Source organism: Pan troglodytes, chromosome 18 (assembly GCF_028858775.2).
Source record: "Pan troglodytes isolate AG18354 chromosome 18, NHGRI_mPanTro3-v2.0_pri, whole genome shotgun sequence".
NCBI classification, from domain to species: domain Eukaryota; kingdom Metazoa; phylum Chordata; class Mammalia; order Primates; family Hominidae; genus Pan; species Pan troglodytes.
In genome coordinates, this window is record NC_072416.2 from 39,795,896 (window position 1) to 39,816,736 (window position 20,841).

Consider the following 20,841-nt stretch of genomic DNA (forward strand, 5'->3'; position numbering starts at 1 on the left):
TCCATTCCATTCCACTCCATTCCATTCCATTCCATTCAGGTAGATTCCGTTCTATTCCCTTCCATTCCACTCCGTTCCTGTTGATTCCATTTCATTCCCTTTCAATCCATTCCATTCCATTTCGATTGATTCCATTCCATTCCATTCCATTCCATTCCATTCCTCTCTGGTTGATTCCATTCTATTCCTTTCCATTCCATTCCATTCCATTCCATTCCATTCCACTGCACTCCATTCCATTCCATTCAATTTAATTCCATTCTGGTTGATTCCATTCCATTCCATTGGATTCCATTCCATTCCATTCCATTCCATTCCATTCCATTAAATTCGGGATGAATCCATTCCATTCCATTCCATTCGCGTTGATTCCATTCCATTCCAATCCATTCCATTCCATTGCATTACATTCCATTCCATTCGGGTTGATTCCATTACATTTAATTCCATTCCATTCCATTCCATTCCATTCCATTCTATTCCATTCCATTCCATTCCATTTGGGTTGATTCCATTCCATTCCATTCCATTCCATTCCATTCGTGTTGATTCCATTCATTTCCATTCTGTGCCATTCCATTGCATTCCATTCCATTCCATTGTATTCGGGTTGATTCCATTCCATTAAATTCCATTCCATTCCATTCCATGGCATTCCATTCCATTCAATTCCATAGCATCCCATTCCATTGCATTTCATTCCATTCGGGTTGATTCCTTTCCATTCCATTCCATTTCATTCGGGTTGATGCCATTCCATTCCATTCCATTCCATTCCATTCCATTCCATTTCATTCCATTACATTGGGGTTGATTCCATTTCATTCCATTCCATTCCATTCCATTCTGGTTGAATCCATTCCATTCCATTTCATTCAATTCTATTCCATTCCATTGCATTCCATTTCATTCCATTCGGGTAGATTCCTTTCTATTCCATTCCAATCCATTCCATTCCAGTCCGGCCGATTCCATTCCATTCCATTCCATTGCATTCCATTTGGGTTAATTCCATTCCACTCCATTCCCTTCTATTTGGGGTGATGCCATTCCATTCCATTCCATTCGTTTGCTTCCATTCCATTCCAGAACGTTCCATTCCATTCCAAAACATTCCATTCCATTCCATTCGGGTTGACTCCATTCCATTCCATTCCATTCCATTCAATATGGGTTGATTCCATTCCATTCAGTTCCTTTCCATTCAATTCCATTCAATTCCATTGCATTCGGGTTGATTCCATTCCATTCCATTTCATTCCATTCCGTTCCATTCCCTTCCATTTGGGTTAATTCCATTCCATTTCATTCCATTCAATTTGGGTTGATTCGATTCCATTCCATTGCATTCCATTCCATTCGGTTGCTTCCATTCCTTTCCAGAACATTCCATTCCATTCCATTCTGGTTGATTCCGTTCCATTCCATTCCATTCCAATCCATTTGGTTTGATTCCATTCTATTCCATTCCAATGCATTCCATTCCATTCCATTTCATTCCATTAGGGTTGATGCCATTCCATTCCATTCCATTCTGGTTGATTGTATGCCATTCCATTCTATTCAATTCCATTCCATTCTATTTGGGTTGATTCCATTCCATCCCATTCCATTCCATTCCATCCCATTCCATTCCATTCCATTCGGGTTGATTGCATTCCATACCATTCCATTCCATTCCATCCATTCCATTTGGGTTTATTCCATTCCATTCCAATCCATTCCATTCCATTCCATTCCGTTCCATTCCATTGTATTCGGGTTGATTCCATTCCATTAAATTCCATTCCATTCCATTCCATGGCATTCCATTCCATTCCATTCCATAGCATCCCATTCCATTGCATTTCATTCCATTCGGGTTGATTCCTTTCATTCCACTCCATTCCATTGGGGTTGATTCCATTCCATTCCATTCCATTCCATTCCATTCCATTCCGGTTGATTCCATTCCAGTCCATTCCAGAACATTCCATTCCATTCCATTCCTTTCCTTTCCATTCAGGTTGAATCCATTCCACTCCATTCCATTCCATTCCATTCCATTCCATTCGGGTTTATTTCATTCCGTTCCATTCCATACCATTCCATTCCATACGGGTTGATTCCATTCCATTCCATTCCATTCCATTCGGGTTGATTCCATTGCATTCCATTCCACTCCATTCCATTCCATTCCATTCGACTCAATTCCATTCCATTCCATTCAGGTAGATTCCGTTCTATTCCCTTCCATTCCATTCCATTAAATTCCGTTCTGGTTGATTCCATTACATTCCATTTCAATCCATTCCATTGCATTCCGATTGATTTCATTCCGTTCCATTCCATTCCATTCCTCTCTTGTTGATTCCATTCCATTCCTTTCCATTCCATTCCATTCCATTCCACTGCACTCCATTCCATTCCATTCAATTTCATTCCATTCTGGTTGATTCCATTCCATTCCATTGCATTCCATTCCATTCCATTCCATTCCATTCGGAATGAATCCATTCCATTCCATTCCATTCCATTCCATTCCATTGTCGTTGATTCCATTCCATTCCACTCCATTCCATTCCATTACATTGCATTCCATTCCATTCCATTCCAATCGGTTTGATTCCATTCCATTTAATTCCATTCCATTCCATTCCATTCCATTCCATTCTATTCCATTCCATTCCATTCGGTTTGATTCCATTCCATTCCATTCCATTCCATCCCATTCGTGTTGATTCCATTCCTTTCCGTTCCATTCCATTCCATTGCATTCCATTCCATTCCATTCCATTCGGGTTTATTCCATTCCATTCCATTCCATTCCATACCATTGCATTCCATTCCATTCCATTCCATTCGGATTTATTCCATTCCATTCCATTCCATACCATTCCATTCCGTTCGGGTTGATTCCATTCCATTCCATTCGAATCCATTCCATTGGAATCCATTCCATTCGGGTTGACTCCTTTCCATTCCATTTCATTCCAATTTATTCCATTCCATTGCATTCCATTTCATTCAATTCGGGTAGATTCCTTTCAATTTCATTCCAATCCATTCCATTCAATTCTGGTTGACTCCATTCTATTCCATTCCATTCCATTCCATTCCATTCCATTTGGGTTGATTCCATTCCATTCCATTCCATTCGGTTGCTTCCATTCCATTCCAGAACATTCCATTCCATTCCATTCCATTCCTTTCCATTCCAGTTGATTCCATTCCATTCCATTCCAGAACATTCCATTCCATTCCATTCCATTCCTTTCCATTCCAGTTGATTCCATTCCATTCCATTCCATTCCATTCCATTCCATTCGGGTTGATTCCATTCCATTCCATTCCATACCATTCCATTCCATACGGGTTGATTCCATTCCATTCCATTCCATTCCATTCCATTCGGGTTGATTCCATTCCATTCCATTCCACTCCATTCCATTCCATTCCATTCAGGTAGATTCCGTTCTATTCCCTTCCATTCCACTCCGTTCCTGTTGATTCCATTTCATTCCCTTTCAATCCATTCCATTCCATTTCGATTGATTCCATTCCATTCCATTCCATTCCATTCCATTCCTCTCTGGTTGATTCCCTTCTATTCCTTTCCATTCCATTCCATTCCATTCCATTCCATTCCACTGCACTCCATTCCATTCCATTCAATTTAATTCCATTCTGGTTGATTCCATTCCATTCCATTGCATTCCATTCCATTCCATTCCATTCCATTCCATTCCATTAAATTCGGGATGAATCCATTCCATTCCATTCCATTCCATTCCATTCGCGTTGATTCCATTCCATTCCAATCCATTCCATTCCATTGCATTACATTCCATTCCATTCGGGTTGATTCCATTACATTTAATTCCATTCCATTCCATTCCATTCCATTCCATTCTATTCCATTCCATTCCATTTGGGTTGATTCCATTCCATTCCATTCCATTCCATTCCATTCGTGTTGATTCCATTCATTTCCATTCTGTGCCATTCCATTCCATTCCATTCCATTCCATTGTATTCGGGTAGATTCCATTCCATTAAATTCCATTCCATTCCATTCCATGGCATTCCATTCCATTCAATTCCATAGCATCCCATTCCATTGCATTTCATTCCATTCGGGTTGATTCCTTTCCATTCCATTCCATTTCATTCGGGTTGATGCCATTCCATTCCATTCCATTCCATTCCATTCCATTCCATTTCATTCCATTACATTGGGGTTGATTCCATTTCATTCCATTCCATTCCATTCCATTCTGGTTGAATCCATTCCATTCCATTTCATTCAATTCTATTCCATTCCATTGCATTCCATTTCATTCCATTTGGGTAGATTCCTTTCTATTCCATTCCAATCCATTCCATTCCATTCCGGTTGATTCCATTCCACTCAATTCCATTCCATTCCATTCCATTCGGGTTAATTCCATTCCATTCCATTCCATTCCATTCCATTCCATTTGGGTTGATTCCATTCCATTCCATTCCATTCGGTTGCTTCCATTCCATTCCAGAACATTCCATTCCATTCCATTCCTTTCCATTCCGATTGATTCAATTCCATTCCATTCCAGAACATTCCATTCCATTCCACTCCATTCCTTTCCATTCCGGTTGATTCCATTCCATTCCATTCCATTCGTGTTGATTCCATTCATTTCCATTCTGTGCCATTCCATTCCATTCCATTCCATTCCATTGTATTCGGGTTGATTCCATTCCATTAAATTCCATTCCATTCCATTCCATGGCATTCCATTCCATTCAATTCCATAGCATCCCATTCCATTGCATTTCATTCCATTCGGGTTGATTCCTTTCCATTCCATTCCATTTCATTCGGGTTGATGCCATTCCATTCCATTCCATTCCATTCCATTCCATTTCATTCCATTACATTGGGGTTGATTCCATTTCATTCCATTCCATTCCATTCCATTCTGGTTGAATCCATTCCATTCCATTTCATTCAATTCTATTCCATTCCATTGCATTCCATTTCATTCCATTTGGGTAGATTCCTTTCTATTCCATTCCAATCCATTCCATTCCATTCCGGTTGATTCCATTCCACTCAATTCCATTCCATTCCATTCCATTCGGGTTAATTCCATTCCATTCCATTCCATTCCATTCCATTCCATTCCATTTGGGTTGATTCCATTCCATTCCATTCCATTCGGTTGCTTCCATTCCATTCCAGAACATTCCATTCCATTCCATTCCTTTCCATTCCGATTGATTCAATTCCATTCCATTCCAGAACATTCCATTCCATTCCACTCCATTCCTTTCCATTCCGGTTGATTCCATTCCATTCCATTCCATTCCATTCCATTCCATTCGGGTTGATTTCATTCCGTTCCATTCCATACTATTCCATTCCATACGGGTTGATTCCATTCCATTCCATGCCATTCCATTCGGGTTGATTCCATTCCATTCCATTCCACTCCATTCCATTATATTCCATTCAGGTAGATTCCGTTCTATTCCCTTCCATTCCATTCCATTCCATTCAGTTCCGGTTGATTCCATTACATTCCATTTCAATCCATTCCATTCCATTCCGATTGATTCCATGCCATTCCGATTGATTCCATTCCATTCCATTCCATTCAATTCCATTCCATTCCATTCCATTCTTGTTGATTCCATTCCATTCCATTCCATACCTTTCCATTCCATTCCATTCCACTGCATTCCATTCCATTCAATTCAATTTCATTCCATTCGTGTTGATTCAATTCCAATCCATTCCATTCCATTCTGGTTGATTCCATTCCATTCCATTCCATACCTTTCCATTCCATTCCATTCCACTGCATTCCATTCCATTCAATTCAATTTCATTCCATTTGTGTTGATTCCATTCCATTCCATTCCATTCCATTCGCGTTGATTCCATTGCATTCCATTCCATTCCATTCCATTCCATTCCATTCCATTCGGGTTGATTCCAATCCATTTCATTCCATTCCATTCGGTTGCTTCCATTCCATTCCAGAACATTCCATTCCAATCCATTCCATTCCATTCGGTTGCTTCCATTCCATTCCAGAACATTCCATTCCATTCCATTCCATTCCTTTCCATTCCGGTTGATTCCATTCCATTCCATTCCAGAGCATTCCATTCCATTCCATTCCATTCCTTTCCATTCCGGTTGATTCCATTCCATTCCATTCCATTGCATTCCATTCCATTCCAGTCGGCTTGATTCCATTCCATTCCATTCCATACCATTCCATTCCTTTCCGGTTGATTCCATTCCATTCCATTCCATTCTGGTTGATTCCATACCATTCCATTCCACTCCATTCCATTCCATTCCATTCAGGTAGATTCCGTCCTATTCCCTTCCATTTCATTCCATTAAATTCCGTTCTGCTTGATTCCATTACATTCCATTTCAATCCATTCCATTGCATTCCGATTGATTTCATTCCATTCCATTCCGTTCCATTCCTCTCTTGTTGATTCCATTCCATTCCTTTCCATTCCATTCCATTCCATTCCATTCCACTGCACTCCATTCCATTCCATTCAATTTCATTCCATTCTGGTTGATTCCATTTCATTCCATTGCATTCCATTCCATTCCATTCCATTCGGGATGAATCCATTCCATTCCATTCCACTCCATTCCATTCGCGTTGATTCCATTCCATTCCATTCCATTCCATTGCATTCCATTCCATTCCATTGCATTCCATTCCATTCCATTCCATTCCATTCGGGTTGATTCCATTCCATTTAATTCCATTCCATTCCATTCCATTCCATTCCGTTCCATTCTATTCCATTTCATTCCATTCTGGTTGATTCCATTCCATTCCATTCCATTCCATTCCATTCCATTCCATTCTTGTTGATTCCATTCCTTTCCGTTCCATTCCATTCCATTCCATTGCATTCCATTCCATTCCATTCGGGTTTATTCCATTCCATTCCATTCCATTCCATTCCATTGCATTCCATTCGGGTTCACTCCACTCCATTCCATTTCATTCCAATCTATTCCGTTCCATTGCATTCCATTTCATTCCATTCGGGTAGATTCCTTTCAATTCCATTCTACTCCATTCCATTCAATTCTGGTTGATTCCATTCTATTCCATTCCATTCCATTCCATTCCATTTGGGTTAATTCCATTCCATTCCATTCCATTCCGTTCCATTCCATTTGGGTTGATTCCATTCCATTCAATTCCATTCCATTCCACTCGGTTACTTCCATTCCATTCCAGAACATTCCATTCCATTCCGGTTGATTCCATTCCATTCCATTCCATTCTATATCATTCCATTCCTTTTGATTCCATTTCATTCCATTCCATTACTTACTGTTCCATTCCTTTCGGTTTGATTCCATTCCATTCCATTGCATTCCATTCCATTCGGGTTGACTCCATTCCATTCCATTTCATTGCATTCTACTTCAATCCATTGCATTCCATTTCATTCCATTCGGGTAGATTCCTTTCTATTCCATTCCAATCCATTCCATTCCATTCCAGTTGATTCCATTCCATTCCATTCCATTCCATTCCATTCCTTTCCTGTTGATTCCATTCCATTCCATTCCATTCCATTCCATTCCATTCCATTCCACTCGGGTTGATGGTATTCCATTGCATTGCATTCCATTCCATTCCCATCCATTCCATTCAATTCCTGTTGTTTCCATTCCATTCCATTCCATTCCATTCCATTCGGGTTTACTCCATTCCCTTCCATTTCATTCCATTCTATTCGATTCAATTGCATTCCTTTTCATTCCATTCGAGTAGATTCCTTTCTATTCCATTCCAATCCATTCCATTCCATTCCGGTTGATTCCATTCCATTCCATTCCATTCCACTCCATTCCATTCCATTCCATTCCATTCTGGTTGATTCCATTCTATTCCATTCCATTCCATTCTATTCGCGCTGATTCCATTCCATCCCATTCCATTCCATTCCAACACATTCCATTAAATTCCATTCCGGTTGTCTCCATTCCATTCCATTCCACTCCAGTCCCTTCCATTCCATTCTATTCCATTCCGGTTGATTCCCTTCCATTCCATTCCATTCTGTGTGATTCCATTCCATTCCATTCCATTCCATTGCACTCCATTCCATTCGTGTTGATTCCATTCCATTCCATTCCATTCCATTCAATTCCATTCCATTCCATTTCATTACATTCTATTCCATTCTATTCCATTCTATTTGCGTTGATTCCATTCCATTCCATTCCATTCCATTCCTTTCCTGTTGATTCCATTCCATTCCATTCCATTCCATTCCATTCGGGTTGATTGCATTCCATTGCATTCCATTCCATTCCATTCCATTCGAATCCATTCCATTCAATTCGTGTTTTTTCCATTCCATTCCATTCCATTCCATTCGGGTTGACTCCATTCCCTTCCATTTCATTCCATTCTATTCCTTTCAATTGCATTCCATTTCATTCCATTCGAGTAGATTCCTTTCTATTCCATTCCAAACCATTCCATTCCATTCCGGTTCATTCCATTCCATTCCATTCCATTCCATTCTATTCCATTCCATTCCTTTTGATTCCAATCCATTCCATTCCATTCCATTCCACTCGGGTTACTTCCTTTCCATTCCAGAACATTCCTTTCCATTGCATTCCATTCCATTCCTGTTGAATCCATTCCGTTCCATTCCCTTCCAGTCCCTTCCGTTCCATTCTATTCCATTCCATTCGTTTTGATTCCATTCCATTCCATTCCATTCCATTCCATTCCGGTTGATTCCATTCCATTCCATTCCATTCCATTGCATTCCATTCCATTCCATTCCATTGGGGTTGATTCCATTCCATTCCATTCCATTCCATTCGGGTTGACTCCATTCCATTCCATTTCATTCCATTCTATTCCATTCCATTGCATTCCATTTCATTCCATTGGAGTAGATTCCTTTCTATTCCATTCCAATCCAATCCATTCCATTCCGGTTGATTACATTCCATTCCATTCCATACCATTCCATTTGGGTTAATTGCATTCCATTTCATTCCATTCCATTCCATTCTATTCCATTCCATTCCATTCCATTCCATTCGGGTTGATTCCATTCCATTCCAGAAGATTCCATTCCATTCCATTCCATTCCGGTTGATTCCATTCCATTCCATTCCATTCCATTCCATTCGTGTTGATTCCATTCATTTCCATTCTGTGCCATTCCATTCCATTCCATTCCATTCCATTGTATTCGGGTAGATTCCATTCCATTAAATTCCATTCCATTCCATTCCATGGCATTCCATTCCATTCAATTCCATAGCATCCCATTCCATTGCATTTCATTCCATTCGGGTTGATTCCTTTCCATTCCATTCCATTTCATTCGGGTTGATGCCATTCCATTCCATTCCATTCCATTCCATTCCATTTCATTCCATTACATTGGGGTTGATTCCATTCCATTCCATTCCATTCCATTTGGGTTGATTCCATTCCATTCCATTCCATTCGGTTGCTTCCATTCCATTCCAGAACATTCCATTCCATTCCATTCCTTTCCATTCCGATTGATTCAATTCCATTCCATTCCAGAACATTCCATTCCATTCCACTCCATTCCTTTCCATTCCGGTTGATTCCATTCCATTCCATTCCATTCGTGTTGATTCCATTCATTTCCATTCTGTGCCATTCCATTCCATTCCATTCCATTCCATTGTATTCGGGTTGATTCCATTCCATTAAATTCCATTCCATTCCATTCCATGGCATTCCATTCCATTCAATTCCATAGCATCCCATTCCATTGCATTTCATTCCATTCGGGTTGATTCCTTTCCATTCCATTCCATTTCATTCGGGTTGATGCCATTCCATTCCATTCCATTCCATTCCATTCCATTTCATTCCATTACATTGGGGTTGATTCCATTTCATTCCATTCCATTCCATTCCATTCTGGTTGAATCCATTCCATTCCATTTCATTCAATTCTATTCCATTCCATTGCATTCCATTTCATTCCATTTGGGTAGATTCCTTTCTATTCCATTCCAATCCATTCCATTCCATTCCGGTTGATTCCATTCCACTCAATTCCATTCCATTCCATTCCATTCGGGTTAATTCCATTCCATTCCATTCCATTCCATTCCATTCCATTCCATTTGGGTTGATTCCATTCCATTCCATTCCATTCGGTTGCTTCCATTCCATTCCAGAACATTCCATTCCATTCCATTCCTTTCCATTCCGATTGATTCAATTCCATTCCATTCCAGAACATTCCATTCCATTCCACTCCATTCCTTTCCATTCCGGTTGATTCCATTCCATTCCATTCCATTCCATTCCATTCCATTCGGGTTGATTTCATTCCGTTCCATTCCATACTATTCCATTCCATACGGGTTGATTCCATTCCATTCCATGCCATTCCATTCGGGTTGATTCCATTCCATTCCATTCCACTCCATTCCATTATATTCCATTCAGGTAGATTCCGTTCTATTCCCTTCCATTCCATTCCATTCCATTCAGTTCCGGTTGATTCCATTACATTCCATTTCAATCCATTCCATTCCATTCCGATTGATTCCATGCCATTCCGATTGATTCCATTCCATTCCATTCCATTCAATTCCATTCCATTCCATTCCATTCTTGTTGATTCCATTCCATTCCATTCCATACCTTTCCATTCCATTCCATTCCACTGCATTCCATTCCATTCAATTCAATTTCATTCCATTCGTGTTGATTCAATTCCAATCCATTCCATTCCATTCTGGTTGATTCCATTCCATTCCATTCCATACCTTTCCATTCCATTCCATTCCACTGCATTCCATTCCATTCAATTCAATTTCATTCCATTTGTGTTGATTCCATTCCATTCCATTCCATTCCATTCGCGTTGATTCCATTGCATTCCATTCCATTCCATTCCATTCCATTCCATTCCATTCGGGTTGATTCCAATCCATTTCATTCCATTCCATTCGGTTGCTTCCATTCCATTCCAGAACATTCCATTCCAATCCATTCCATTCCATTCGGTTGCTTCCATTCCATTCCAGAACATTCCATTCCATTCCATTCCATTCCTTTCCATTCCGGTTGATTCCATTCCATTCCATTCCAGAGCATTCCATTCCATTCCATTCCATTCCTTTCCATTCCGGTTGATTCCATTCCATTCCATTCCATTGCATTCCATTCCATTCCAGTCGGCTTGATTCCATTCCATTCCATTCCATACCATTCCATTCCTTTCCGGTTGATTCCATTCCATTCCATTCCATTCTGGTTGATTCCATACCATTCCATTCCACTCCATTCCATTCCATTCCATTCAGGTAGATTCCGTCCTATTCCCTTCCATTTCATTCCATTAAATTCCGTTCTGCTTGATTCCATTACATTCCATTTCAATCCATTCCATTGCATTCCGATTGATTTCATTCCATTCCATTCCGTTCCATTCCTCTCTTGTTGATTCCATTCCATTCCTTTCCATTCCATTCCATTCCATTCCATTCCACTGCACTCCATTCCATTCCATTCAATTTCATTCCATTCTGGTTGATTCCATTTCATTCCATTGCATTCCATTCCATTCCATTCCATTCGGGATGAATCCATTCCATTCCATTCCACTCCATTCCATTCGCGTTGATTCCATTCCATTCCATTCCATTCCATTGCATTCCATTCCATTCCATTGCATTCCATTCCATTCCATTCCATTCCATTCGGGTTGATTCCATTCCATTTAATTCCATTCCATTCCATTCCATTCCATTCCGTTCCATTCTATTCCATTTCATTCCATTCTGGTTGATTCCATTCCATTCCATTCCATTCCATTCCATTCCATTCCATTCTTGTTGATTCCATTCCTTTCCGTTCCATTCCATTCCATTCCATTGCATTCCATTCCATTCCATTCGGGTTTATTCCATTCCATTCCATTCCATTCCATTCCATTGCATTCCATTCGGGTTCACTCCACTCCATTCCATTTCATTCCAATCTATTCCGTTCCATTGCATTCCATTTCATTCCATTCGGGTAGATTCCTTTCAATTCCATTCTACTCCATTCCATTCAATTCTGGTTGATTCCATTCTATTCCATTCCATTCCATTCCATTCCATTTGGGTTAATTCCATTCCATTCCATTCCATTCCGTTCCATTCCATTTGGGTTGATTCCATTCCATTCAATTCCATTCCATTCCACTCGGTTACTTCCATTCCATTCCAGAACATTCCATTCCATTCCGGTTGATTCCATTCCATTCCATTCCATTCTATATCATTCCATTCCTTTTGATTCCATTTCATTCCATTCCATTACTTACTGTTCCATTCCTTTCGGTTTGATTCCATTCCATTCCATTGCATTCCATTCCATTCGGGTTGACTCCATTCCATTCCATTTCATTGCATTCTACTTCAATCCATTGCATTCCATTTCATTCCATTCGGGTAGATTCCTTTCTATTCCATTCCAATCCATTCCATTCCATTCCAGTTGATTCCATTCCATTCCATTCCATTCCATTCCATTCCTTTCCTGTTGATTCCATTCCATTCCATTCCATTCCATTCCATTCCATTCCATTCCACTCGGGTTGATGGTATTCCATTGCATTGCATTCCATTCCATTCCAATCCATTCCATTCAATTCCTGTTGTTTCCATTCCATTCCATTCCATTCCATTCCATTCGGGTTTACTCCATTCCCTTCCATTTCATTCCATTCTATTCGATTCAATTGCATTCCTTTTCATTCCATTCGAGTAGATTCCTTTCTATTCCATTCCAATCCATTCCATTCCATTCCGGTTGATTCCATTCCATTCCATTCCATTCCACTCCATTCCATTCCATTCCATTCCATTCTGGTTGATTCCATTCTATTCCATTCCATTCCATTCTATTCGCGCTGATTCCATTCCATCCCATTCCATTCCATTCCAACACATTCCATTAAATTCCATTCCGGTTGTCTCCATTCCATTCCATTCCACTCCAGTCCCTTCCATTCCATTCTATTCCATTCCGGTTGATTCCCTTCCATTCCATTCCATTCTGTGTGATTCCATTCCATTCCATTCCATTCCATTGCACTCCATTCCATTCGTGTTGATTCCATTCCATTCCATTCCATTCCATTCAATTCCATTCCATTCCATTTCATTACATTCTATTCCATTCTATTCCATTCTATTTGCGTTGATTCCATTCCATTCCATTCCATTCCATTCCTTTCCTGTTGATTCCATTCCATTCCATTCCATTCCATTCCATTCGGGTTGATTGCATTCCATTGCATTCCATTCCATTCCATTCCATTCGAATCCATTCCATTCAATTCGTGTTTTTTCCATTCCATTCCATTCCATTCCATTCGGGTTGACTCCATTCCCTTCCATTTCATTCCATTCTATTCCTTTCAATTGCATTCCATTTCATTCCATTCGAGTAGATTCCTTTCTATTCCATTCCAAACCATTCCATTCCATTCCGGTTCATTCCATTCCATTCCATTCCATTCCATTCTATTCCATTCCATTCCTTTTGATTCCAATCCATTCCATTCCATTCCATTCCACTCGGGTTACTTCCTTTCCATTCCAGAACATTCCTTTCCATTGCATTCCATTCCATTCCTGTTGAATCCATTCCGTTCCATTCCCTTCCAGTCCCTTCCGTTCCATTCTATTCCATTCCATTCGTTTTGATTCCATTCCATTCCATTCCATTCCATTCCATTCCGGTTGATTCCATTCCATTCCATTCCATTCCATTGCATTCCATTCCATTCCATTCCATTGGGGTTGATTCCATTCCATTCCATTCCATTCCATTCGGGTTGACTCCATTCCATTCCATTTCATTCCATTCTATTCCATTCCATTGCATTCCATTTCATTCCATTGGAGTAGATTCCTTTCTATTCCATTCCAATCCAATCCATTCCATTCCGGTTGATTACATTCCATTCCATTCCATACCATTCCATTTGGGTTAATTGCATTCCATTTCATTCCATTCCATTCCATTCTATTCCATTCCATTCCATTCCATTCCATTCGGGTTGATTCCATTCCATTCCAGAAGATTCCATTCCATTCCATTCCATTCCGGTTGATTCCATTCCATTCCATTCCATTCCACTACATTCCATTCATTCCATTCTATTCCATTCCATTCCTTTTGATTCCGTTCCATTCCATTCCATTCCATTCCATTCGGTTTGATTCCATTCCTTTTCATTCCATTCCAATGCATTCCATTACATTCCATTTCATTCCATTCGGGTTGATTCCATTCCATTCCATTCCGTTCCATTCCATTCCATTCCATTCCATGCCATTCTGGTTGATTCCATTCTATTCCATTGTATTCCATTCCATTCCATTCTATTCGCGTTGATTCCATTCCATACCATTCCATTCCATTCAATTCCATTCCATTCCATTGCATTCGGGTTGACTCCATTCCATTCCATTTCATTCCATTCTATTCCATTCCATTCCATTTTGTTTAATTCCATTCCATTCCATTCCATTTGGGTTGATTCCATTCAATTCCATTCCATTTCATTCTGGTTGATTCCATTCCATTCCATTCCATTCCATTCCATTCCATTGCTTTCCATTCCATTGCATTCCTTTCCATTCCATTCAATTGCATTCCATTCTGGTTGATTCCATTCCATGCCATTCCATTCCATTCGTGTTGATTCCATTCCATTCCATTCCATTCCATTCCATTCCAATCTATTCCATTCCATTCGGGTTGATTCCATTCCATTCCATTCCATTCCATTCCATTCCATTCCATTCCGTTCTATTCCATTTGTGTTGATTCCATTCCATTCCATTCCATACCATTCCATTCCATTGGGGTTGATTCCATTCCATTCCATTCCATTCCATTTCATTCCATTCCATTCGGGTTGATTCCATTCCATTCCATTCCATTCCATTCCATTCCATTCCATTCCATTCCATTCTGGTAGATTCCGTTCCATTCCATTCCGGTATATTCTGTTTCATTGCATTCCATTCCATTCGGATTGGTTCCATTCCAATCCATTCCAATCCATTCCGGTTGATTCTTTCCCATTCCATTGCATTGCATTCCATTCCATTCCATTCGGGTTGTTTCCATTCCATTACAGAACAGTCCATTCCTTTCCATTCCATTCCATTCCATTCCGGTTGATTCCATTCCATTCCATTCCATTCCATTTCATTCCACTCGGGTTACTTCCTTTCCATTCCGGAACATTCCTTTCCATTCCATTCCATTCCATTCCATTCCTGTTGACTCCATTCCATTCCATTCCATTCCAATCCCTTCCATTCCATTCTATTCCATTCCATTCGTTTTGATTCCATTCCATTCCATTCCATTCCATTCCGGTTGATTCCATTCCATTCCATTCCACTGCATTCCATTCCATTCCATTTCATTCCATTCGAGTTTATTCCCTTCCATTCCATTCCATTCTGTGTGATTCCATGCTATTTCATTCCATTCCATTGCACTCCATTCCATTCGGGTTGATTCCATTCCATTCCATCCATTCCATTTCATTCCATTCTATTCCATTCTATTTGCGTTGATTCCATTCCATTCCATTCCATTCCATTCCTTTCCTGTTGATTCCATTCCATTCCATTCCATTCCACTCGGGTTTATTGCATTCCATTGCATTCCATTCCATTCTATTCCATTCCATTCCAATCCATTCCATTCAATTCGTGTTGTTTCCATTCCATTGCATTCCATTCCATTCGGGTTGACTCCATTCCCTTCCATTTCATTCCATTCTATTCCATTCCATTGCACTCCATTTCATTCCATTCGAGTAGATTCCTTTCTATTCCATTCCAATCCATTCCATTCCATTCCGGTTGATTCCATTCCATTCCATTCCATTCTATTCCATTCCATTCCTTTTGATTCCATTCCATTCCATTCCATTCACTTTGATTCCATTCCTTTCCATTCCATTCCAATGCATTCCATTCCATTCCATTTCATTCCATTCGGGTTGATTCCATTCCATTCCATTCCATTCCATTCCATTCCATTCCATTCCATTCGGAATGAATCCATTCCATTCCATTCCATTCCATTCCATTGTCGTTGATTCCATTCCATTCCACTCCATTCCATTCCATTACATTGCATTCCATTCCATTCCATTCCATTCCATTCCAATCGGTTTGATTCCATTCCATTTAATTCCATTCCATTCCATTCCATTCCATTCCATTCTATTCCATTCCATTCCATTCGGTTTGATTCCATTCCATTCCATTCCATTCCATCCCATTCGTGTTGATTCCATTCCTTTCCGTTCCATTCCATTCCATTGCATTCCATTCCATTCCATTCCATTCGGGTTTATTCCATTCCATTCCATTCCATTCCATACCATTGCATTCCATTCCATTCCATTCCATTCGGATTTATTCCATTCCATTCCATTCCATACCATTCCATTCCGTTCGGGTTGATTCCATTCCATTCCATTCGAATCCATTCCATTGGAATCCATTCCATTCGGGTTGGCTCCTTTCCATTCCATTTCATTCCAATTTATTCCATTCCATTGCATTCCATTTCATTCAATTCGGGTAGATTCCTTTCAATTTCATTCCAATCCATTCCATTCAATTCTGGTTGACTCCATTCTATTCCATTCCATTCCATTCCATTCCATTTGGGTTGATTCCATTCCATTCCATTCCATTCGGTTGCTTCCATTCCATTCCAGAACATTCCATTCCATTCCATTCCATTCCTTTCCATTCCAGTTGATTCCATTCCATTCCATTCCAGAACATTCCATTCCATTCCATTCCATTCCTTTCCATTCCAGTTGATTCCATTCCATTCCATTCCATTCCATTCCATTCCATTCGGGTTGATTCCATTCCATTCCATTCCATACCATTCCATTCCATACGGGTTGATTCCATTCCATTCCATTCCATTCCATTCCATTCGGGTTGATTCCATTCCATTCCATTCCACTCCATTCCATTCCATTCCATTCAGGTAGATTCCGTTCTATTCCCTTCCATTCCACTCCGTTCCTGTTGATTCCATTTCATTCCCTTTCAATCCATTCCATTCCATTTCGATTGATTCCATTCCATTCCATTCCATTCCATTCCATTCCTCTCTGGTTGATTCCATTCTATTCCTTTCCATTCCATTCCATTCCATTCCATTCCATTCCACTGCACTCCATTCCATTCCATTCAATTTAATTCCATTCTGGTTGATTCCATTCCATTCCATTGGATTCCATTCCATTCCATTCCATTCCATTCCATTAAATTCGGGATGAATCCATTCCATTCCATTCCATTCCATTCCATTCGCGTTGATTCCATTCCATTCCAATCCATTCCATTCCATTGCATTACATTCCATTCCATTCGGGTTGATTCCATTACATTTAATTCCATTCCATTCCATTCCATTCCATTCCATTCTATTCCATTCCATTCTATTCCATTTGGGTTGATTCCATTCCATTCCATTCCATTCCATTCCATTCGTGTTGATTCCATTCATTTCCATTCTGTGCCATTCCATTCCATTCCATTCCATTCCATTCCATTGTATTCGGGTTGATTCCATTCCATTAAATTCCATTCCATTCCATTCCATGGCATTCCATTCCATTCAATTCCATAGCATCCCATTCCATTGCATTTCATTCCATTCGGGTTGATTCCTTTCCATTCCATTCCATTTCATTCGGGTTGATGCCATTCCATTCCATTCCATTCCATTCCATTCCATTTCATTCCATTACATTGGGGTTGATTCCATTTCATTCCATTCCATTCCATTCCATTCTGGTTGAATCCATTCCATTCCATTTCATTCAATTCTATTCCATTCCATTGCATTCCATTTCATTCCATTCGGGTAGATTCCTTTCTATTCCATTCCAATCCATTCCATTCCAGTCCGGCCGATTCCATTCCATTCCATTCCATTGCATTCCATTTGGGTTAATTCCATTCCACTCCATTCCCTTCTATTTGGGGTGATGCCATTCCATTCCATTCCATTCGTTTGCTTCCATTCCATTCCAGAACGTTCCATTCCATTCCAAAACATTCCATTCCATTCCATTCGGGTTGACTCCATTCCATTCCATTCCATTCCATTCAATATGGGTTGATTCCATTCCATTCAGTTCCTTTCCATTCAATTCCATTCAATTCCATTGCATTCGGGTTGATTCCATTCCATTCCATTTCATTCCATTCCGTTCCATTCCCTTCCATTTGGGTTAATTCCATTCCATTTCATTCCATTCAATTTGGGTTGATTCGATTCCATTCCATTGCATTCCATTCCATTCGGTTGCTTCCATTCCTTTCCAGAACATTCCATTCCATTCCATTCTGGTTGATTCCGTTCCATTCCATTCCATTCCAATCCATTTGGTTTGATTCCATTCTATTCCATTCCAATGCATTCCATTCCATTCCATTTCATTCCATTAGGGTTGATTCCATTCCATTCCATTCCATTCTGGTTGATTGTATGCCATTCCATTCTATTCAATTCCATTCCATTCTATTTGGGTTGATTCCATTCCATCCCATTCCATTCCATTCCATCCCATTCCATTCCATTCCATTCGGGTTGATTGCATTCCATACCATTCCATTCCATTCCATCCATTCCATTTGGGTTTATTCCATTCCATTCCAATCCATTCCATTCCATTCCATTCCGTTCCATTCCATTGTATTCGGGTTGATTCCATTCCATTAAATTCCATTCCATTCCATTCCATGGCATTCCATTCCATTCCATTCCATAGCATCCCATTCCATTGCATTTCATTCCATTCGGGTTGATTCCTTTCATTCCACTCCATTCCATTCGGGTTGATGCCATTCCATTCCATTCCATTCCATTCCATTCCATTCCATTTCATTCCATTCCATTGGGGTTGATTCCATTCCATTCCATTCCATTCCATTCCATTCCATTCCGGTTGATTCCATTCCAGTCCATTCCAGAACATTCCATTCCATTCCATTCCTTTCCTTTCCATTCAGGTTGAATCCATTCCACTCCATTCCATTCCATTCCATTCCATTCCATTCGGGTTTATTTCATTCCGTTCCATTCCATACCATTCCATTCCATACGGGTTGATTCCATTCCATTCCATTCCATTCCATTCGGGTTGATTCCATTGCATTCCATTCCACTCCATTCCATTCCATTCCATTCGACTCAATTCCATTCCATTCCATTCAGGTAGATTCCGTTCTATTCCCTTCCATTCCATTCCATTAAATTCCGTTCTGGTTGATTCCATTACATTCCATTTCAATCCATTCCATTGCATTCCGATTGATTTCATTCCGTTCCATTCCATTCCATTCCTCTCTTGTTGATTCCATTCCATTCCTTTCCATTCCATTCCATTCCATTCCACTGCACTCCATTCCATTCCATTCAATTTCATTCCATTCTGGTTGATTCCATTCCATTCCATTGCATTCCATTCCATTCCATTCCATTCCATTCGGAATGAATCCATTCCATTCCATTCCATTCCATTCCATTGTCGTTGATTCCATTCCATTCCACTCCATTCCATTCCATTACATTGCATTCCATTCCATTCCATTCCATTCCATTCCAATCGGTTTGATTCCATTCCATTTAATTCCATTCCATTCCATTCCATTCCATTCCATTCTATTCCATTCCATTCCATTCGGTTTGATTCCATTCCATTCCATTCCATTCCATCCCATTCGTGTTGATTCCATTCCTTTCCGTTCCATTCCATTCCATTGCATTCCATTCCATTCCATTCCATTCGGGTTTATTCCATTCCATTCCATTCCATTCCATACCATTGCATTCCATTCCATTCCATTCCATTCGGATTTATTCCATTCCATTCCATTCCATACCATTCCATTCCGTTCGGGTTGATTCCATTCCATTCCATTCGAATCCATTCCATTGGAATCCATTCCATTCGGGTTGGCTCCTTTCCATTCCATTTCATTCCAATTTATTCCATTCCATTGCATTCCATTTCATTCAATTCGGGTAGATTCCTTTCAATTTCATTCCAATCCATTCCATTCAATTCTGGTTGACTCCATTCTATTCCATTCCATTCCATTCCATTCCATTTGGGTTGATTCCATTCCATTCCATTCCATTCGGTTGCTTCCATTCCATTCCAGAACATTCCATTCCATTCCATTCCATTCCTTTCCATTCCAGTTGATTCCATTCCATTCCATTCCAGAACATTCCATTCCATTCCATTCCATTCCTTTCCATTCCAGTTGATTCCATTCCATTCCATTCCATTCCATTCCATTCCATTCGGGTTGATTCCATTCCATTCCATTCCATACCATTCCATTCCATACGGGTTGATTCCATTCCATTCCATTCCATTCCATTCCATTCGGGTTGATTCCATTCCATTCCATTCCACTCCATTCCATTCCATTCCATTCAGGTAGATTCCGTTCTATTCCCTTCCATTCCACTCCGTTCCTGTTGATTCCATTTCATTCCCTTTCAATCCATTCCATTCCATTTCGATTGATTCCATTCCATTCCATTCCATTCCATTCCATTCCTCTCTGGTTGATTCCATTCTATTCCTTTCCATTCCATTCCATTCCATTCCATTCCATTCCACTGCACTCCATTCCATTCCATTCAATTTAATTCCATTCTGGTTGATTCCATTCCATTCCATTGGATTCCATTCCATTCCATTCCATTCCATTCCATTCCA